At 40.5% G+C, this 23627-nt stretch overlaps 1 protein-coding gene across 1 annotated transcript in view; it reads left to right on the top strand.

Annotated features, from left to right (window-relative positions):
* The first annotated feature begins 6688 nt into the window (after positions 1-6688).
* Positions 6689-23627, top strand: part of LOC139709576 (protein NDNF-like) — a 37823-nt gene continuing 20884 nt past the window's right edge. Inside the window, exon 1 of the mRNA XM_071621533.1 lies at positions 6689-6754. The gene's annotated coding sequence lies outside the window, so the exon portion shown is untranslated. The remainder of the gene's footprint in view (positions 6755-23627) is intronic.

Here is a 23627-nt window from a genome sequence, read left to right as displayed (position 1 = left end):
ACGTGTGAAATACGTGTAATAAACACACTGACAAGCTCTTGATTAATATCTTCCTCGTGATGAAATAATGACCTGGTACAATACCACCAAAGCAGGCAAGAAATTCTGCATTTTCATGATACAATATTACAGACACAATCATTATACCATTTTGCTGTTCGTTTTGTATTTTGACTTTCATTTCTTCCTAAGTTCTGGGATCGTGGCAAGATATGATGTTGTAGTATACAGATGTGTATACAAATTGCAATCTACGCTTAATCGTTTTTCCCAGCGAGATCTGTTTATATCTTTGTTTACAGTCTTGTTACCAAAATAGTATCTCATGAATTGTTTAAAGGCGACCGATCAGCAAACAATAAAACAAGAAGAAAGGCATCACTGGCCAATAATAGAAGCAAGTCTCGTGAGAGGGGAGCAAGACACCCCCCCCCCCCCTCCATCCCCGTCAAGCCTACGAGTCCCGCTGGGTCTATAGAAGGGTCTTCTATAGGCGCTCCAACAGCCACTGACCAAGGAATTGCACTGACCAAGGTTAGCCAGTTAAAGAGCTGACAGGTCTGCCGGCGACGCTATCGATCCGGCGTCATTCCATTCCCTGTCTGTACGTTATGCAAGTTGATCGCATTTGCTATACCTGCCTATGAATACATTAATACAAATACGTGGTAAAAGCTGCACACACGAGCTGCCGAACTATATACCGGCGCCAACGTGGTTCCTCCACATTTGCACCTTGTATCATGATCGTATTGCATCTCGTTATCTTAAACAATTCTCATGTTATCAATCTCCTGCATTATTAATAGAAGATGGAAACAACTCGTGTCTGCTGCGATCAGTGTTCCGTCTGAAAGCCTATAATCACAGAAAACGCACAAAATGCTATATCATATCTGATACTCACATGGCATGAGTAACACCATCTGTTGAGGGAATCTTCTACTGAAAGTTTCGCATTCAAATCTTCTTTTTGCATCGGTAGCGGTAGAATCCAAGAATGCTCAACCAAAACACGTCTTTCTTTAGTCCTAAAAACGAGTCTGTCAGGGATGGTCATATCAATGTCCACAATGAAGACCGATACGAAAAGCTTGATAGAAGCCTCTGATGCACATAAATTGCTTTTAATGCTTTACTGTACAGTTGGTGGTGACTGCTCTGAAGCTAGAATCGAGTCTTATTTTCGTGGTGAAGGTCAATGATGGATCTTTCCTAAGTCTCTATACAAAGAGGACCGGTATCATCAACGCACATTCTGGGACAGCTCATTGGGATTAGCAGGCTTTCATCGAGGCGTCTCATCAATACGGCGCCCATTGGCGATGGTGAGCCGATCATAGGAATAAGGACTATAAGGCGATCATCGTTAGTGAAGGTCATCTCTCGTCAGTACACGGTGTCTCATCAGTGTACTGGCATTTATATACTGTTGTAAAATTGCGGCGTTGCCAATTTGACACAGAAAGGAATAGGGTTGTATTCTCTGGTAAAAAAACAAAACAAAACAAAACAAAACAAAACAAAAGAAACAAACAAACAAACAATCACACAAACAAACAAAAACAAAACAAAACAAAACACAAGGTGGGTTTAGATGTTGGTATGTTTGGATTCGTCTTCTGACAGAGATCATCCATGACAACTGCAAAACTTTCTGACATCTTTCTGAGGTTTCCAAAAGATAGCAACTGCCGAAGGATTTTATGTAATTTTTGACAATAGAAATACACATAATGATACTATAAGCAGTTCTAGTCGGGGCATTATAAGTCCTATTCCTCTTTCAGTATGAGGGAAAGGAAAGAGAGAGAGAGAGAGAGAGGGGGGGAGGGATGACAAATGTTTACACGAAACAAAGTCAATCTTGTTTGGTGTAAAAGCATCACAAGACCAGTTAGGATGTTAGCATTCATGGGCACGTCCTTGACTAACGCTATCTTTGACGTTTGCAAAACTATCCCGGTATTGCCCAGTAGCATCCCCGACGTAGCAACTGCTAAAGGATTCCAAATGACTTCTGCCTGCAAAATTAACACAGCTTGTTTAGATAAAAAAGCAGAAAAATAGAATGGTTGTCATCATTAGGCATGCTCAATCTCCTGTTAATCCTATTTTGATTCGGGAAAAGGAGAAAAAGGAGGGGGGGGGGAGTGAGCGAAGACATGCTTACACCAACCACAACCAGTTTTGTTTGGTGTAACAACATTAATAGGCTGGTTAAATTGTTAGCTTTTATAAAAGTGACGTTCACATAGGCCATCCATGCTGCTATTCAATTCAATTCAATTCAATTTAAAAGTTATTTTATTTTGCAACAGAACATGAATTAACAAGATATCAGATGGAATGAAATACAATGAAATCAAACCCGCAGTTATTATGCTTTCAAAACGAATATGCTTGCCATGATAATGGAAAGTACGACACAAAATTTGAAACTTGCAAAGCTTTCCCTGACATTTCCAAATGGGGTAAAGTGCTTACAAATTCAATTTTAAATTTTGAAATTGAAAGGTCAAAACAATAGGAGATGATATCAGAAGCAGAATAAATGACTCATTAGAAGACATTTGGACCAGAAACAGTGACGATTTTTTTTAACATCCGCAAAATGTTGCATTCCAAGAAATGATATACTATGATATAAATATTATGATATATGAACTATGATATATATGACATCTTTTCGCCTTCGTTTTCACAGTGGTTCTCTTTAGTTCCCTATTTTGATCCTTTTATTGTCAGGCTAATGGGAGAAAATGAGGGATATGGAGAAATAACAGATATTGGTTACACCTCCGTCATTTTCTTAATCATGTAATCTGTGAGTAATTGTCATTGACTTGATGTCAATATATCATTAAAATTATATTTCATATATTCGCTACGTGACTAAGAGAGTCCCACTGAAGGAATCTCCTGGGATGAGCTAGGTCTTTAAATGATTCCGCAGCTATGTGATATATTAGACTGTCGGAACGATAAGGAGACACCAAGGCTTGTTTCGCAGCAAGACATGTGGGTCAAGGGACAACTTGGTTTGTCTGTCCGTTATCTTATATTATGGCATTTCCAGCTGAAGTTGAGGTCCAATTTTCACTATTGAGGTAAATTCCCTTCCTCACATATTTCCCTGTCCTTTAATCGAGTTCAGTGAGACAAGTTTATCATTGGGTATTATTATTTTTCCGGGGTACCGTGTAGCCATCACCTTGATAATTCCGGAAGTTTCATTTCGTTCAGGACTAGGTATCATTGTTATTGGTCGCATTGGATTTAAGTTCGTTAGGTCCATTTAATTCAATGTCAGGATGATATTGTGTCACTTAGAATTCGATGTAATGGGATTATAGTTCACGACAGTACATTGGTACGGCTACATCAGAACGAATCTAATACAAATATTACAAATCCAAAATCTGCTAGAGCTAATCCCTTCTATTTTAAGATCATGCAAATGCCTGGTAGACCTATATCAACTATTTTAGTGTCATCAAAATTTTGAAGTCGATTTATCAAGTGTTGGACAACCGTCGCATATCGTGCCTTCTTCTTTCGAATCAAAACATAGCTGAATTTTAAAATTTTACAGGGCGGCAAAATCGAACTGGAGTATTGACCCATGTCAATTCGACGCTCGCACAGCTCCAAAGAAAAAAAAATCCGGAAATATAATTATCCTGACTGTGTTGTTGCTGCTAATAGAGATTGATTTGATTATTTCCTTAGACACAAGCCATCGGACCGCTGTTGGAAATATGCGAGTCGGATGGCAAATAAGGAAAAAAAGCCCGCCAATTTGTTGTATAATAGGTGAACAAAATCACAAAAGGCGGATGTTAATTAGAGGGCACCGCAAGTTTTGATTGAATGTATTCTCAGCAATATTAAAATCGACCGGACACATTTTGTTTAAGCTTATAATAAAATCGATCGTTTTTGAAGAGGAAAAAAGGCTCGAAACGGTTGAAATTAAGTCGGTATCTGCAATGCATCGTCAAAGGCGTTTGACATTTAGTAATGTAAAGGCCTTAATAGATCAATTGATAACTTCCAAAAGATTTGCATATCGTGTATTCAAAAAGACATTATAGAATCTGCAAGGAGCAAAAAAAAAAAAATGTGAAGGATGATAATATACCCAACGAAATATACATCTATCTATCCATCTATCTATCAACCTATGTAGTTCTTTATCTGTATCTTTCTACACACAGAGAGACGCACACACATACACGTATATGAAGCGTGTGTGTGTGTGTGTGTGTGTGTGTGTCATGCATAGTATACGCATATATGGAAGTTATGTATAGGTATAACATTGGAAAAGGGTATGCAAACAAAGAAAGGAGCGATGCAGAAGGACATAGGAACCAGTTTGGAATGTAATTCTCGTCATCATCTTGGTGAAACCTGACCTTTTGTAAAACATATTATTTTTACGTCCCAGGCAGCGTTAGTTGGGCGCCAGAAAGAGTGAAAAAAAAAGATAGAGAAAAGGTCTTCCTACTCCTCTTTCTCATTCAAATCAGGGATAGATGAGATAACGAACAGTTATGTGGAGACACATCCCTTTAGCCCTGGCTCCTCCACTCCCCCCCCCCCCCACCCCCCCCCCCACCCCCCCCTCAGCTCGTAGCCCTCGCAACAATGCTATAACAAACAAGGGCGCAGCCACGTCTTCAATGGACCACAGACAGCCGCGTACGCTTCTCTTGCCGATATCGATCCAGCACGATTGGAAGGTGATCCGCCGGAACTTTCACACATCCCACGCAATTCTTCCTGACATTTGTAAATTATAGATTAAGTCTACCGCACTGATTTATACGAACTTTTTTTTTTTCAAAGCTGTCTCCTCTGTTCTCCATCGGGAGAAAGGAGCCATTCTTTCGAACTTTTATGATGATTATGATTAACCGATGTTTGTACGTGACCCAATTAAATCTTGCCAACCTGACAATAACAGGCCTAGTCGCGCTCATCCACTCTGGGATTTCGTGAGCTCAGGCGGCGGGTATCTTCATGTGTTCCAGTGGTAAGAACACCAGTTCGCTCGCCGTATGCTATCATTCTGAGGAGATCATCGGGCTTGGGAGATAATTCCATTATGTTCGGGTGAATAATTAGGAAATGAAAAAAAAACTAGACCGCGCTGGAATGACACATCTCTGTATGTAATATTGGAGTTTCCCTACAGCTGATGTGAAGAAAGGACTAACAAATTGCACCTCGTACATATCAATTTCATTATTATCTGTAAGCTTCTATCAAAGGAGCGAGTTTTCACGCGGCTTGAAGAGATGTAGCTTTGAATGATTTTATGTACAGAAATACGCCGTAGTAATATCAAGAGAGTATCTATGCATCATCAACATCATGTTGGGAGTCCGTAATTTGAAATAATCTCGGTGTGAGTTGCTAGAGAATAACTCAATCATTCACTACATGATTGGACCATTGTGGAGTCAGACAATGGGGATAATCAGCCCGCAGGGGCTGGCTGTTTATTTTCGGGGGTATGCTCTTATTGTTCCTAAACGCCGTAATGGACTTGTTTTTTGTTTTCAAAAGGTATCCATCTTTCCGGGGTTGGAGATTTTTTTTTTCTCTCACATTCGGCTTCCGAAGGCTCAACAGTGGGTGCTTAGCGCCTACATTGCATCGATTGCATGCGATTGCTTAATATTCCTGTGACATTTTTTTTTTTTTTTGGTCTCCTCAAAAAGTGAAATTCTGCCCCATTTTAAAACAATTACCTGACCCAGCAGAGCAGCGAATTATGAGAACGTGACGTCATCCCGAGTTCTCTTCCCAAATGCGATGGACATTTGATGGTTAATTGAGCAGAGATTTATAACTTTCCTCTCCCATCAGTAACATCATCATCAGCACACACACACACACACACACACACACACACACACACACACATACACACACACACACACACACACACACACACACACACACACACATACACACACACACACACACACACACACACACACAGAGTCACATGACTCTGACCAGGGAGGAGGAAACACTTTTTTACCTCCTTACTTTGACCACTCAACGGACACATAATTCTCAGGCCCAAAATGTAATTCTGCGCTCGCTCACGAGTTCATACTGGCGGGATAATGTAATGATGTTAAAGATTTCTCCTCATCGATCGTGCACAGCAAGAACCAGTATGGACCAGCCAGATTAACCTTTGCACAGCCGACCACGTGTTGTCAGATAGACTTTTCTTCTGGCACTCAGTGTTGGTGTTGCCGGCAGGTCGATCCCTCTATTTTATGGAAGACTCTGGCTCCCCAAGTCTTGGCTTGAAGAGTTCTCATCAGACAAGAGTACATGTTTACCGCTCATATTGTCTCCGAGGAGTCGATCTCCGCCATCCACGGGAGTTCTCTCGCGTCAGGCTTTCACGGCATCAAGCTTTCAACTCTCCGAGACGCATCCTAAGCACGTGACACTTGAGACGAGCATCTCACGAGACGATACCACTGTTAGAGTTGTGATCTTCGTGAGGCCTGTTTACCGACTCAACTACGGGCAAGTAGCTTGAATTACCAACGGGGTCGAACGCGGCGATGCTGCGAACGCATTAAGGTCCTGAGAAATATTGTTCTTCCTGAAAACGTTTTCTGACTCTGCTGAAAGCTTTATACATGTCAAGGCCTGATCTGGATTAACCAAATTTGCGAAACTTCTCCTCGAGCCAATGTCGGGTTTGTGTACAAGGGTAGGTACTTTATTATACGTGAAAACATGATACAGTGGCTGAAATGTATAATTGATTTGATTTAAAACAGGGAAGAAATGATAGCGGAACTAACATAATGACTTTTTTTTCACAGAATATACGATGCATGCATACCACATACGAAATGATGATGACCATTGGAAATTGGTGTTCATATAAAGAAGCATTATGGAAATTCTAAACCAGCCTGGATGCATCTTCTCGGCTGTATCGTCAGTGCTATCACATGGTATCGTATTCGCTAATCTCCCAACACGGATATATTATGTTGATATAAGCATAATCCTCATTAATAATGCTGAAGTTAAGCAAAATATCAAATTGCAATGTCTGTACTATATTTCATTTTTTGTTTTATTTAGGAATATCAAGTAACATTTATGAATCGTGCTGTAAGCGTTGTACATTGTGGCAAACTTTCGCGCCCATTTTAATCGGAGTGTCCTTGATATCAACCTGTCTTCCGTACTATACTCGTGATTGTGAAACGTGGAAATGCCAATGTACTTCCCTGGTGTGCTTTCAAATACAGCCCTGATATTTATCATGTCACGACAATTGATGTATTAAGGAGTGTAGAGCCTGGTGTTTACACTCCAAGCTGCCATATGGTCTAAAATCAAAATAAATGCTGCATGCCTGCGTCGCACGTACTATATTGTGTCATCACGGTACTGCCTTGCTGAGTGAAATATTACTATTTGGCGCGTGTAGCAATTATCCAGGGGCCCGAAAAATTATCCTCATACCTCTTGGACCTTTCCCTCATCCATCGTGAACTTCACATGTAATGCTGCGAAGCATTCTAGTTTAATGGTGAAAGGGGGGAGGAAGAAGCACATACCTTCAATATGTAGGCAAGCATACAGTGGTTCAAATAGTCATGAAGTATCAATGAGCGAGAAGTATTCTTTAGGATGTAGTGATCAAAATGTGATTAGATATTTATGAAAAACGAACGCACATTTGCTCTGAGTACAGAATTTCAACCTCTAGCAGTGAATAACGATATGAACCTTTGACCACGGAGGAGAGAATCGAGCGAGAGAGGTACGATGGTCATTGTAGTGCATTGGCTCTCTCTGGCGCTATTTCTGGTGAGTAATACGCTCATTTTGCTCATCAGCGGCTTAATAGAATAATTCTTCATGCAAATAATGCAGTTCGTATGCCGCCAAAAAACCTCTTCCACTCCCCCTCTCTATCTCGATCTCTCTCGAAATTCAAGGGCAATGGCTTTCGAGCTGTTCAATGACCACTCGCCCGTAAGGTGACATTTTCCCCCCATCTTGATCCCAACGACTCGGGTAACTCTCCGGTCATACTGATTAATTGACATTGGGAATAATGAATGGAAGTGTGATAGAGGGAAAAGAAAATTTAGAAATGATGTCATACACGTTCATACACAGGCACACACGTACAGACACACAAACTGGCATTTAAACACAGTGTACTTTACTAGTATTCTCCGTATCTTGTATGGATATGTCGTTGTCAATACTTCCGTATTCTTCTTTCTGCATTTCTTCATGTCACAGTAATTATGTATGACCTAAGATCATTGTAACTATTGCATCAAATCTTAACACATAAAATCAAAATGGTGTATATCAGTACAACAGGTTTTTTTTTTTATTAATGTGTAATTCCAATGAGACATTTAGTATTGAAATGTTAAGCACTATGTACTATGGAACCTTCGAGTCGGCACAAACGTCAAGGTTTTGTCGAAGTAGACTGGACGCAGAGAACAAGCCCGTAGACTGCACCTTTGATCATCTGAGAGAGATTGGGAATAAACAGGAATAAACAAAATATGCGGTGACCGTACGCAATGCCGGCCAAGTGTGCAGTATGCATGCATACCAGGCCGGCTTGGGCGCGAGAGGTCTCTGCACTTGGATGTCTAAAGGGCTTTTTACACTTGTAAATTTTTGCTTAGCCCCGGACTATCGGTGGGGCTAAGGGGGGGCCTTAGCCCCACCGTTGGTACGGGACTATCCTTAGCCCACTTTCTGTTTACACTCGTTTTTGCCAAAGTGGGCTAGCCCCACCGATAGTACGGTACTATCTGGCCCTGCAAAATAGCAGGGGTTAGCACCGCAATTGCGGTGCTAGCACCGCAATTGCGGTGCCAAGCAAGTGAGTGTAAACAGAACGAAAAAATAATCCTGGGCTAAGCGACGGAGACGAAGTCCGACCCTCACTGACCAATCAGAAACGAGGCAATCAAGTGCTGCCGGTGCGTGCGTGTACGTGTACAGTACACAGCGTAATTATGAATATTCATGTGGTTTGGAAAGTCCGGGGCTAAGAAATACGAGTGTAAAAAGGTCAGTTTTCTCCTTAGCCCCGGACAAGAGATAGTACGGGACTAATTGGCCAGTGTAAAAAGCTGAAAAAATTGGTACGGGACTAACGATAGTCCTGGGTCAGAGAAAGTCCGGGGTTATCAAACACAAGTGTAAAAAGCCCTTAAATCTCCCCGCGTGCCGTTGTCCAAAGCATACTGAACGTATTTGCTTTCATGGGGATTACTTGAATCTGTAGGAATCACGACTGGCTTTTGTCGTTGTTGGCTTTTTTCCTTCTTCTCCTTCTTCTTCCGTTCCTTTACCGGCGAACCTGCACAGACAACACCGACGGTATGTCTGGCCTTTGAGGAAAGAGACAGCGCAGAGCTTTGGCGGTTTTTCCCTCGCTTGTTTGACCACTCCAGTCTGATGAGAAGGTTGTTCTACTTTTCCTCGTTTACACAACTCCTTGTTGTTTGCGTTGATATCACACTCACCCTCTTCCTTTCCCCAGTGGAAATGATCGTGTACTTCGAAAGTCATGAAAGCTCTTTCGGATTTTTTTAAAATGCCTTTTTTCCATCTTGTCTGCTCTTCAAACGAGAGCATAGTTCAAATTCAAGAAAATGTTTTTCCTTTATTCTCCTGAACATCGTTAAAACGGAAGGAGCGATCACTGTCCCGTCGGTGCTTTTTACTTATTGTCATTTGTTCCCTTTCGATTATGATTCATATATGGAACATAATACATTTACATAAGTGTCCATGCAAGCAATTTGATCTGGGCGCAACTTTTATCTATCCGTGCTTCAAGTACTGCTTTATTGCATTTTGTCCATTTTATATGTCATACCGGTATTTCCCTGTCTCCTACCGTCCCCACTCGTAAATCGATTCATCCCATCTTCAATTCGTATGTCGCTTTATGCTTGGCGCTTTTATGTATTATTTTCTCTTTTTCCCCCCGCACACACAATTTCCCCCGCCCAGATTTAATAAGCCCTCGCTACTTTGACCACTCACAATGTAAAATATGAAGCGCCGAAGAGGGCAGACGTGAATATTGATTTACACTTTTTTTTTTGGCGCGCTCCGGACTGTCTGCAGAAAGTTCAAATAGACAATTAAAGGAGATGGCATTTAGTTCGCGCGTGAAATGCCGTCTATATTGGTGTGGAAAGCAATATGGTCAATTTGATGTCTGATAAATGCAGTCTTTACTTCTCGTGGCATATAGCTGTGTCGAAATGCCTTGCTCTTTTTTTTTTAATAGATACCATGATTTTTCTACGGCGAACTGTAACAGTCGAGAGGAGCATACTGTTACAAAACAACAACAACAACAACAAAATAAAACATAGCTGAAGTTGAAGAAAGACATGCTGCTTTCTTGTCCTTTACTTCATAATTTTGCATATGAATATAATCATTGTATTGATTTATATATCTATCTATCTATTGCTTAAAATGACATCTAGGAATTATGTAATTGATCTCTAGCACTTTACTTTGTGAACTGTATAGGCCTAAAACATGTTGTAATCAGATCAAGCGAATCAAAGTGCAAAAGAGATGTGGTTCAGGCTTACACCTAATGCTACTCGATAATCGAATCCCTTGAAAGAGAAGACCCGAAGTCAATTTCACGAACCAGTCGGCAATCGCAAATTAGCGCATTTTTTATATCTGTCGGTGCATCCTCCATATTAACCAACGCCGCCCTTCAATTTTGGACTATATAGAGCCTTTAACGCATTCACTGAGTGATTTACTGGCCTCATTATTGCCGCGATAGGTTCTGCGTTTCGCAAAAACAAACGGTCGCTCACCCTGCCCAGCTGCACTTTAACTAGAAGGTCACGGATATACCTGCGCCTTTGGAAAAGCTGTCAGCGCTGCGTTTTAACATGCCTTGCACACGGAAGACAACAGTTAAAAGTGAAACTAAGTATAGATAAGTTATCAACGACCCTTTTCTCTTTTGTACGTACTTTCAATAACTCAAATAAAAGCTATACAAGTTTCCTTTGAACGCAATTCCATACCATGCTCAATTTAGCTTTAGGAGATAAAATAAATGAAAAAAAGTGAAAACTGTTTGAGGTTTTATGGAAATCAGACGTGTAATTTGAAAGATTCACATTTATTCACATATAATATATATATACATATATATATATATATATATATATATGTGTGTGTGTGTGTGTGTGTGTGTGTGTGTGTGTGTGTGTGTGTAATTAAGTTGCACCATTCTGTTCGTCCGTTTATACCCAATTAATCGAAGCCAACTTGAATAAGATGCGGGATTACACTTCAAAATATTGTGGATGTTTAGCGTGAGTAAAAGCTTTCATCTTTCAGCATTCGGAATTCGCATTTGCACATGAGCAGAAAGGGGTCTCTTCCCACCTCTCTGGTCATTCCACAAGTGCGACGCCTTTTTCTAACATATCGTGTCTCGTGTCGCCCGTAGAAATACGCTCTGATCATTCATCATTTATTCATGCAACGGCGGTAAATATCATAATGGCGCAGGTGGAGGCAATCTTTCAAAAGAAGGAGTAAAAAGAGATTCATGGAACGTCAACGTTGAGCAACATTACTTGCAGAGGAAATGGGAAAGATGGAGATTTAAATGCAATGGCTTGGGCACAGGTATGGGTCACGGGGGTCAATGAAGAATGGATCTAGCGACAATCTTATCCGTTACCTCACACGGTGCCATATTGAAATACATACATACATACACACACGTACTAATATGTACTATATGAATTATACACGTAAAGCAAAACACAACAAAAATTTTTACAAATGTATTGTACAGATCATTGAAATAATTTGCGCACATTTGGCAGATAGCAGGGGGGGGGGAGGAGTAGAAACTGGAAACATAAACAGGGTAATGAACAATAGATTACCGTTTATCTATCTCGGAGAATGTAATACCATGTGGAATGTGTGTTACCATGGCAACGGGAAGCTTGGTTCTAGCAAGAGAACGTGTCGATACGTGGCCTCCTGACGTTTTTGGTCGACCGAAAAGGGAAAAAAAGATGGGAAAAAAAGAAATCATTATCATAGTAATAGTAAAGAAATCAGATCATGGAATGACAGTGTCACAGGTTGCAAAGGTGAAAATTGAACTTCTCACACGTCACGTCGAGAAAGAGGCGTATTACTTTGTCACATTTTTATCAAGCAGGATCAACAACACCGCAAAATTTTTGAGTAATCAAATTATTGACGAAAGAACTCCTGGCAGCAGCGAAGTCAACTGAGGTTTTGGAAGGTGTTCCTTTCAATTATTATTGGAAACCACAGGTAAACTGTTAGAAGGAGAAACTTCATCGACTCTTTGACTTCGAGAGTCGCATCAAAACTGTTAAAAATTTGTTGAAAAGCGGAGTAGCAACAAGAATGGGATATGTGAGGAAATCCACAATTTCCGTGTTTATTCTTTTTGCCTTCTTTGATGGAGATGCTATTTTTCATTTCACACACACATACTCACACATGTACACGTATAGTATATACTGAGGAAGATCTTATGCTGCTCTTTAGCGATTTTAGTTTCTCAAAACGTCATTGTGATTACACGACAACAATACTATATACCCATATTCTCATTCGGTGATCTTGCCTATTGTAACCTAATTGAACTCGGAGACGTTTCCATCCAATATAAGGTGTTCTCTTTTACCACCATAGCAGTTCAATTCAGCTTTTTTTCCACATTCGGTGCCGTCGTAACGATGTGAATGGCACTTTAAATACGCGTCCTTTTGCGAGGTAAATGTCTACCTTTTTGTTCGTCAGTACTTCAGATATCATTAACCCCTGACCTTCATAACAACTGCTGACGAATTCTATTCGGGGTTTTTTTTTTTTGTATACACAATATTAGATAGTGTAGTAGAACAATATATGCCGAGCTGGGCTATACCTTGCCTAGAATCTGTTTTATTGTGTTGATGATGATGTGGTGTTCCATTTGTTTCTTTCTTTGCAGGAATTCACTCACGCATGCATGTACATGTAGGACGTTGGCTTATCATTATCTAATATATGACTTCGACGAAGTTTGATAAGAATCATTGGTTTAGGCGACCAAAAAAATGCATTTTTTTTGTTGTAGCAACATGCCAGGGATGAATTCCACAGGTCGTATCGTTTTGCGATGTTTGAGGCTGTGGGTGGGGAAGGTATCGACTGTGTCACTCCCTCCTGCTATTATCGTGGCATTCTCACTCACGGCGCAAAATTGCCCTCAATTTAGTCAAACTTCCACCTGCGATATGATCCAAACCGTGGAAGACATGGAGAGAGAAATACAGACAGAGAGATAGAGAGAGAGAGAGAGAGAGAGAGAGAGAGAGAGAGAGAGAGAGGAGAGATAGATATATAGATAGATAGATAGAGAGGAGAGATAGATAGATAGATAGATAGATAGATAGATAGAGAGGAGAGATAGATAGAGAGAGAGAGGAGAGATAGATAGATAGAGAGAGAGAGAGGAGAGATAGATAGATAGATAGATAGAGAGAGAGAGAGGAGAGATAGATAGATAGAGAGAGAGAGAGAGGAGAGATAGAGATGGGGAGACAGAGAGAAAAAGAAATAGAGTGGGGAGGGAGATAATGGAGGGAAGGGTGTGTTTCTGATCTATGTTAGGCCCCACAACGAGTTGCTTGTCGAGACACTTCGGATAATTCGTATCAATCAAAACTGTCTCTATGTCTTCTTTTCTTTTTGAGAGAGAGAGAGAGAGTTACCAAAATTACACGGTGATCGAGAATTATCTGTATTTGATAGAAAGATTAGGGCTACGTTTAGGTTGTATAACACGTATCGAAACCAGGATTTACTGGAGGAGGATGGCGTCCTGTTAGTAATGTGGAGCAAGGAAAGATATGAGAACGTTCTTTGAAAAAAAAAGAAAAAAGATAGAGGCTGCGTCGTAGATGTCTGTGAATAACGATGCATATTCTGAAGGAAATATAAGGCTTACTATGGTTGAGGTTGTCTCACAGTATCAAATAGTGGAATTAAAGAAAACTAAGTGATAAAACAACGAGGATAAATAGGACAACAAGAAAACAAGGACTGTCAAAAGGGAAAACTCGAGCACCCCTGAGATGACTGAGAAAAATCATAATTCAAGGAACTTCCCGAGTCCAATATACGAGTAGAAGTGGCGATAAGAATGATTTTATAGATTTGTTAGGATTAGATGACATGAAAGCTTGAGATAAAAAAAAAAGAAACTCGTGAGGAATATGTGATGTCACAATAATCAACCTTTTCAACTATAGGTTTGCGCACTCACCGCGCACATCAACGTGATAGTTTTTTTTTGTACAATGAGATAAATCGTGCAGTATATTCGCTTATATTTTGTGTTTTGTATCGGGTCTTTCTCTCCAGCTTTTTTCCATCTATCTTCGATTTCTCCTTTACTTTCTTGAAATATATCGAAGACTCAAAAGGGAAACATACCTTGTAGCTCTCTCTGAACCTGATATTCATGGTAATTGTGGTCATGGTTAAGCAAAACCGCACGTGCATCGTCATTAGCAAGTAAAATATATCCAGAATAATACGATGAACTGCGCTTGAACTTTAGAGGATTTCAGGCGGTGATATTGTCCTCGGCCTGTTTTCATGGTAAAAATTCCTCTTAATTATACATGCAGCGTTCTCAGACGTTTGGAAACTCTCCGCTACTGTCCGCCGTCCGTGTGGCGTGATCACGGATCAACGTGCGGTCGATGCAGAGTGGAGTGGGATAAATAAAGATAAATCGCATTTTCCAACCGTGCTAAGTAAGAGCCCATTCACACCCAAATGATAAGAGTGGCCATGCCGAGATTGACCAGGTAAAAGACTGTTCCGGCGTTACTCCGCTTGTGTCCTTTTTAACATCACGCTGGGCGTATTCATCCATCTCACTGCAGAAACGCATCGGTCATGTTGCCATGGCGACGGATGTTGAGGTTGACTTCGGGTTTGAGAAAGGATGCGTTTCACGCTTGAAGTTGAAGTCCCGTCTCAGAGCGTTTCGTGCAATCCAAAATTGGATTCATGAGAGCTCCGGCAAAACACTTTGATATTATAGTTGATATTTTTACAGCGTCTTTTCCACTGGATACAAAGATCTAACTTTCCAACGCAGGTTATTGATGCATTTATTTCACAACTGTTTATTGCACAGGAGTAGCTCTCATTCTGAAGGGAAAAAAGGAAATGAGGAGAAAAAGACAAAACAAAGGCTCGCAATATTTTAAAAATGACGGTTAATTCATCAGGCATTTCCCACCATGGAAATTTGGTGTTATTTTAACGTTTACCCACCGAAGTAGGTCCTTTCATCTATTTGAAGGCGAGTTCGCCCTCAGGGTGATGAATGTCAAATTTAAATGGACGCCTTCATAAGAACAAGCACTGCGCGTGGGCAGTTTGAAATATGAATATGGATTTGATAAATGAATTTGTGATACCAAGGTCTTTTCAAGTCTTCTTCTTCTTCTTCTTTTTTAGACATTGGAAGGACGTGTATGATATTGCCACCACTGTTTAATGTTCGCTCGCCGATAGCGCTCTTATATATTCGGTGTAAACGGTATATCCACGTCCCCGTTGTGAGGATATGGTGTACACGCTGTTGACGATGGAATGGAAAGTCACATCAATCACTGCCTTTGACAAATCAAAGAGTGCAAGTGGGATGGTCACGAGATACCAAGTCTGATATCATAATATTTATTATGAGGTATGAATTGGGCATGGCAATGACGAATACCACGGCGAGAATAGGGGCATTAAAACCTATTTCATAATTAAACCAATGGCTGACTACAACCGGAATTAACGTTGCTTTTTTGATGAGTTCCAAACACTGACCCATCTGCGCGCACACACACTCACACACACAGACACCCACTCACGAAACCACGCACCCACACACACACGCGCAAACACACGCACACACATGCTCACGCAAAAAAAAAAAATGCGTGCATAGAAAAACAAGGTATTTACGTGCATACTCATGTACCTAATACAAACTTGTACAGGCCTGGCAATGGACACGTGATACCATTTGCTACATTATAATTGTCTTTATTTTGTTCAATCGCAGTGGCATGTTATTGAATAAATGGGTGAGCGAGCATCAGTGTGTCAAGTACACACTCAGGACACTCAATCTGAAAATGAAAGAAATTACAAAAAATACAAAATAACGAAAACAAAATTCTGATATCTTTTTAAACGTATCGTTCATTTCTACATGCCGAGTAGAGAGGATTTCATTTGATGGAAATCGAACAGGATAAAGTGGAATATTGTTACTTTATTATTGCATTCTTCTGGATAGTGGACGGAGCTTAATCCGGAGCAGCTGCAGAGGATTAAGGACAACGCGATGGTTCGATCATGGTCTTGTTATCTCGTAAAAGAACGTCTTTCGGAATTGAGATAGGGGAGAACTCGCTCACCAACCACCTTAATAATCGTTTCATTCCACTGTGTAGCTGCATTCTGTGGTCAATTTCGATATGCGTTCCATCAGTTTTAGACGCGTTATGACGAAATGTTCTACCAAAACAAATGCCAACAACACGGGTTGTAGTCCATCCATCTTAACAAGATAGCAGAATTCAGTCGCAAAGGGGTCGAAAGGTCAGTTATGCAGGGCATTATGAAGAAGAAAGTCAAATGTATCGTTTAGAATATTTGAAGAAGAGAGAGAAAAAAAAAACCCTCCAAAAATCGGAGAAGGTGCGGGAGAATAGAAAACGAGAAACGGATACCACAGGTGTCATTTCCATGGCAACCGGATGCATGCCGGACGCGTGGAGATATTATTCTCTGCCCCCACTACAGATCCTTAATCCCCTTAAAGCACAGGCTCACACGTCGAGGCGTCGCGGCGATGGTCAAGTTGTCACCTCAGATCCACGAAAGGGGGAGGACATCCGAAGTGGATGATCACCAGTGGTTGCCTCCTCTAAAGATGATGAATGACAATGGATTAAGATATTTTTCGTCACCCGACATTCCACTTTCGACTTTGCCACTTCTGGTGACAGCGACGAGGCGTTAACTCGAGAGAAAAATGATCCGGTACATTCTAGATAGTAGAAATATGTAGGCCTACCTTGTGTCACTAACAACAACTGTTATGTGACCATGTTACCATGGTAACACAAATAAATGAAAGCGAGGAAGCGCCTTACCGTTTAGTTGTGTCGAAATCTTCCTGATGTCGACACTGCTCCTTTCTGGTCAATGGTGTTGACAATGTGGCCTTTCTTAGTCTTGCGGTAGCACATTGTGAAGACTGTAATTTTAATTGCTATTTCTGTTTGACTGTCACATGCTTTCTGACTTCATGATTATTAAAGCGAAAGGTATCTAGTTCACACTCCTTTTTTCGTCCCTGTTGTTTTTCCTTGCGTTTGACTTTTGTGCCTTCTTACAACAACTTAACTGTTCCGATGATATAATAACGTTGTTAAACTTTTCCCATTGATTCTCAGCTAGCCATAGGAATTGATTTTACCCCATTTTGATTTTTCTTCATTTTGCCGGAATTGCTATTTCTTTTTTTTCTTCGTAGAATGAGCATACTTCATGAGCTACAATTCGCGTCAACTATCGTCTTGACATTTTGGAGCCCTGGGGAGGGAAGAATAACCACACTAAACGACAATGCGCGTGTGCGCCTGCTTGTGTTTAGATACTACACCCAAACTCATCCACTGTTTCCTCGTATGTCTCACATACAGAAGGAAACATTTCCATTTCTCCGATTACATGCCAATAAGATCTGATCACACACACACACACACACACACACACACACACACACACACACACTCGCACACATACACACACAAACGTCGTGTGCAAGTTTTGTCCTCCTCTCCCTCGCGTCTTTTCGCCTGAAGCGTGAGGATGTTGTTTGTAGCAGGCAACTCGGAGCCCACTTGTCTTTTTGGCTCCCTCTCTCTCTCCTCTTGCACCTGTTCCTTTCCCCCGAGTTCAAGTTGTCTCCCATCCATTCTTCCACCGCTTGTCCTCGTGGTGAAGAGGTTCCGTACCGACGTTTGACGTGCAATCGTGTCGCAAGCAGCTCGACCACTCTACTGTCCGCTGCGACGTAACATACCCCCCCCCCACCACCACCACCACCATCAGAAACACCCAAACAGACACACAGACACACACTTTACGTACATAATTATATCAAAGTATGATAGTATTCTACAGAAAGAAAAGACATACATAGACGAATACACCCATCTTTTGGGGACATAGGATTATGTTACAGGTTTCTGCATTCTTTCTATGTTATATATTATTTAGTAGTGAGTTGTGGTTGTGCTTTCTTTCAAATTTGTATCATATCTCAGCTCTTCTCTTGATATGAATGCTGTCAATCAACGTTGTATGCTTGTTTGTTTGTTGTGGTTTTTCCGTCACCTTTCTTTATAGCAGGAAAATGGCAAAAACGTATTAACAACATGAACAAGGACGGTTGTGTTTGTGTTTGACATAGCAGAGCAAAAATTATGATTTCTGTACAAATTAGGAGCAGATGTATAGGGTTGCAGGGACTGGGGATAGGAAAAAATGCACGAAGGCAAGAGTTCAAAGTGATCGACATAATTGTATCCCCAAGTGTCACGAACTTCAACGGTAGCTGCAGTCTTGTCATCTAGGCAGAAATTGGGTCAGAGAGTAGCAGTCACCCGGAACGTTAGCCGGTTTGAGGAGGGTTGGAAGTACGGGCCGCAACTAGCAGGTAGCCACATGGTGCGCTAGCACCTCCGCTTCCAGTTCGCCTTGTTTTCGCAGTTTGTGAGTTTTCTCTGGTTTCTGTTTATTTAAGACAAGATAGCATTCGGAATGTGTCATCAGTCATTTTCAGAGCACTGGGACTAGCTCCGTCAATGTTGGAGCGCGTCAGATAATTCTCCTGTGATTGCTGCTGTTTTGTCTGTTTGGTGGCTTCTATCACATATAGCACCGTAAAACTGATTCGTGTTGACCCATTTTGTCTTCACTGACGCTTGAAAGGAGTTAAACAGTCACAGCACCACTGTCTAAAAATGACAGGGTTAAACAGACCGACATGTGTTTGCAGTCGAATTTGTATAACGCGATATGGATGGAATTGCCACAGGTGGTAAGCAGCAAAGGTCTTTAAGACGAGACACTCCAGCTTAGAGATATCATGATACACCTTTAACATACATCCATATTAACGTGTCTCATGGCTGTGAGATTAGTTCTTGAATAACTGGCGATGGTTAAAACATATAGCGAATTAAGTTGATTGGTTGTTGTAAACGTTTTGACGAAAACAGTGCTGGTGATGTTCGTTATCCCGAAAATGAAATAAGGTTCGTTATCCCGCTAGTAGATTAAGGTTCGTTATTCCGCAGGTTCGTAATTTCGAAACATATTAATTCCATATACCTGTATATTAGTTAATCTAAAAATGAAATAGGTTTCGTCGATCCGAAAATGAGGGGGGGGGGGGAGGTGCGTATACTAAAGAACCTTCGGAATTTCGAACCTTATTTCGTTTTTGGAAGAATAATCCTTCGGAATAACGAGACTTTTTTCTTTATTTTCGAATCAACGAACCTTCGGATTAATGAACCTTAGGAATAACGTACGTCATTTCATTTTCGGATTTACGAACCGTCAGAATGACGAACCTTCTTCTTTTTTAATTTTCGAATTAACGAACCTTCGAAATAGCAAACCTTGTTTTATTTTCGGATTAATGAACCTTCGGAGTAACGAACGTCATTTCATTTTCGGAATTACGAACCGCAAGAATGACGAACCTTCTTAAAAACGAATGATAACCGACAGACTGAACTGCCAAGAAAGATTTGGAGTCTCTAGAAGACGGCAGCCGTTTCAGTGCCTCGTCATTCGCGTCTCTTTATCTAGGCCAGGTTATCATGGTGTTGAACAAAATGTCTGCCATTAGCAGACGGTAATGAGCCACGTTTGGCGAAAGAGAGAGAGAGAGTAGTCATGTTTGAATTAGGAGAACACATTTCTGAGGCGTAACGCGAACGTGTCGAAACAAAGTGTTCATTAGTGTCACCGTCTGTTTACCGTAATGGGATAATGTGGCTAATAGTTTGGCCACGTGGTGTTCTCTCCATGGGCTACCCTATAGTGAATATGTCGTCGGCATGGGACAGAAGGCTGTGTTTCTAACAAGGGGAAACCATCATTGACCAGTTTTGAACAGTGCCGCTGGCTTTATCGCGCATTAGCCGCGATATATACACACGTACATAGACGTACCTGTCACGTTCGCTAATTGAAATTGATCGATGCTTTCAGACATAACATTCCCCCCAGTTCTGCGTTTGACCGTGCGGGCATTTACAATGTGCCGAGCGGGTCACGGAGTTCACGAACTTTTCCCCTCCTTCTTCTTCCTTTCTTCTTCTTTGTCTTCTTTGTCTTCTCTTTTCCCTCATACCACCAATAGTGGTGTAATGTCTTTTAGAACAAGTGTAGAAAGAGCAAAATGTTCATCCGTCTGCCTCTCTTGGCGTCAGTTCACTTTGAAGAGTTTCGAGGAGTATCCCGAAACAAAATTATTCAAAGATACCCGTGGTATATAACAAATTGTGTACATACCCATCAGAACTATTTCATTCTTTCGTTGTAGCCTCCAACTCAGTCCTCCAATACCACGTAGTCCAGCAAGTGGTAAGACTTTAAGCCGCGACTTAAAGCCGCGTCCAGTGACTTTAAAGGACAAGTCCACCTTCATATACATAAGGATTGAGAGAATGCAGCAATATTAGTAGAACACATCAGTGACACTTTGAGGAAAATTGGACAATCCATTCAAAAGTTACGAATATTTTAAGCATCTGCGCAGTCACTGCTGGAAGAGAAGACTACTACAGTGTATGATGTCACATGCGTACAACTATATAAGGAAAATAAAAAGAGAATTTCACAAAACTTTACTTTTTGAATAAAGTACACATTTCTTCGACTTGCTGCTGACGTATGTTAAGGGTAATATTATTCCCCCAGCCTTCTGAAAGAGAGAAGTCATGTGTTCTTTTGTGATGCGAGAAAAATGGAAATATGCTGAATTTTCTTTATTCTTTCTTTATATCGTTGTACTCATGTGACATCACAAGCTATAGTAGTCTTTTCATCCAGTCGTGACTGAGCAGAATCTTCAAAAATTCATAACTTTTTAACGGATTGTCCGATTTTGCTCAAACTCTCACTGATGTGTTCTACTAAAATTGCTGCATTCACTCAACCCACATGTCTATGAAGGTGAACTTGTCCTTTAATAAGTTGTCCTCCGCCAATCAGAAAATCTGCATCTGTCTAGTCTAGTCCAAATTATTGCGCATGAGAAGGGTCTATTTGTTTTCAACATTTAATTTGTAGAATTCAATATCTATTAATGTACCGTGCAGTTTAGAAGAAGGTGATATTTTATCTTACGTTTGATATTATTGTGTTATGTTTGACATAAGAGCTCGGAGTCTGTTGCAAAGGAACGCCATTAATATCGTCACTGAGTGTACGTGCGTATGTGGATGTTGGTGTCTGCTTGCATTGCATGTGTGTTTGTGTTTGTGTATGTGCGTTTGTGTGTGGATCATTTTCTCTTTCCTACCATTGCCACTGGATGATAATTGGATTTAAGAAGTTTACTATAAAAACATTTCCGTGATGAATTTACTAAACACGCCGATTCGTCATTATTTCAACTTAAATGATAATTGTTGAAAATGTTCTTTTTTTCAGTAGGAAATTACTTGATGAAAACGTATTCTGACAAAAATGTTGTATTGCACAAATGAAGTGAAGTGAAAATGACCCACTTGAAATGTAGAACAGCATATGAACATGTTGGAAGGGAATATCTTTGTAAACTAATTGCATCGTATTTTTGTTGTTGATACAATGTATTCATATCTTAGTTTGATTTTTATCTAAAGCTCGAGAAGAACAATTTCAAATGTTGATATGCAAACTTTTAACATCATAAAACATGAAAAGACCGTAAATTCCTTGCCATATAGACAATTTCTCGGAGAGCTACGAGCTACATTCATACTAATGCAACTGGACAAAAGACCATTTCTTGGTACTTTAGTAAGCAATTTGTTCTTGTTGATGGAACGAAGCAATGGATTTCATTCTCATCTAATGTTATCCCACATGTCCACATCTACGTTAGCGTGCGGTAGAAATGATGACCTTCAAAAAGCTTGCGTAGTTTGTCGAATTGCGGTTGGTTTACCAAAATATCATACTACGTGATGATATACCACATTGACTGCACAATCAATCATATGGAACAAGGTTCAGATATTTCTCTTCGGTTTCGTTTTGTTTGCTTTTAATTCTTCTCTTTTCGTGCCGAAATGACATCAGGCGTCGTGTTTTCGTGTAGCATTTACACTGGTATACCAACGTACAGGCCTAATCCTCATTTGAATAGCCGCAACGTAACGTACCTCCCGCAAACCATTAAAGGGTATGTACTGATGCCATCGATTGGGGGACATTACATAATCAATGCGTGACGTAAAAATATTGAAATATGTCCGATGCGAATGCATCCGTTTGTGTGTACATGCGGGATTATGTGTCTGTGCGTGTGTGTACTCTTTACATGTGTGTATATGTAATCAGTATATAATGTTTGTGTGGGAGAGACGGGCAGAGAAAAAAAGAAAGGGAGATGCGCGTGTGAGTTTTATGTGTGTGTGTGTGTGTGTGTATGCGGGTGTGTGTGAGTGTGTGTTGTGTGTAGAAAGGGGTAGAGAGTATACCCAGTGGATGATGTAGACAAACACGTTCGCGTGTTCCAAATTGATTGAAGTCAATTACGGTGTGGCAAAGAAATGGCTACTCATATAGTTAGCCCCTAAGTGGACGGACGACCATTCTAATTGGCGAAAACCACAATATGTACTCGAATTATAATGATTATGGATACGAAAGACTTACTTTCAAATGTAGCAAAGCCTCTCCATACGTTTTCTTGAAAAAAAATCAATCTGTGCAGTATCTTTCTTGAGTACTCCAAAGCCGCATAACCCGATATTGCTGTTAAACATTACATTATTTTATTATGCAATAAGAATGCTCGGATTTCATTGGAAGTGGATTATTCAGCTTTCAAAGAAGCCATTGGGAGTTGATTTCATTTTAACACTTCTTTTTTTCTCATTGCATATATATTACCGCCCTATAGTCCCCTTTTATGTTGTAGAGTGCGTTACTGGATTATGATTTGGTTTGCGTGTTGTGTGTGTGTGTGTGTTTGTTTGTTTTCTTGTTTGTTTTTGGTAAATAACTGACATGTATCCCGCAGATCTATAACGCTATTTCATTTTTACGTTTTGCTCGTTATTACCTTTGTCATCCTCAACTCCCTCGTTTTTCTTGTTTCTGTTCTGTTTTGCAGCATATTCTTATCATTATTGTCTTGATAGGTTTTTTAATACCACTCTCATTACTAT

The sequence above is a fragment of the Diadema antillarum genome, unplaced genomic scaffold, assembly GCF_040938485.1.
Source record: "Diadema antillarum isolate AM-2024a unplaced genomic scaffold, OU_Dant_1.0 seq00001451_RagTag, whole genome shotgun sequence".
NCBI lineage: Eukaryota > Metazoa > Echinodermata > Echinoidea > Diadematoida > Diadematidae > Diadema > Diadema antillarum.
Note: the sequence above shows the minus strand (reverse complement) of the source record. Positions and strands in the feature narration are given on the sequence as shown.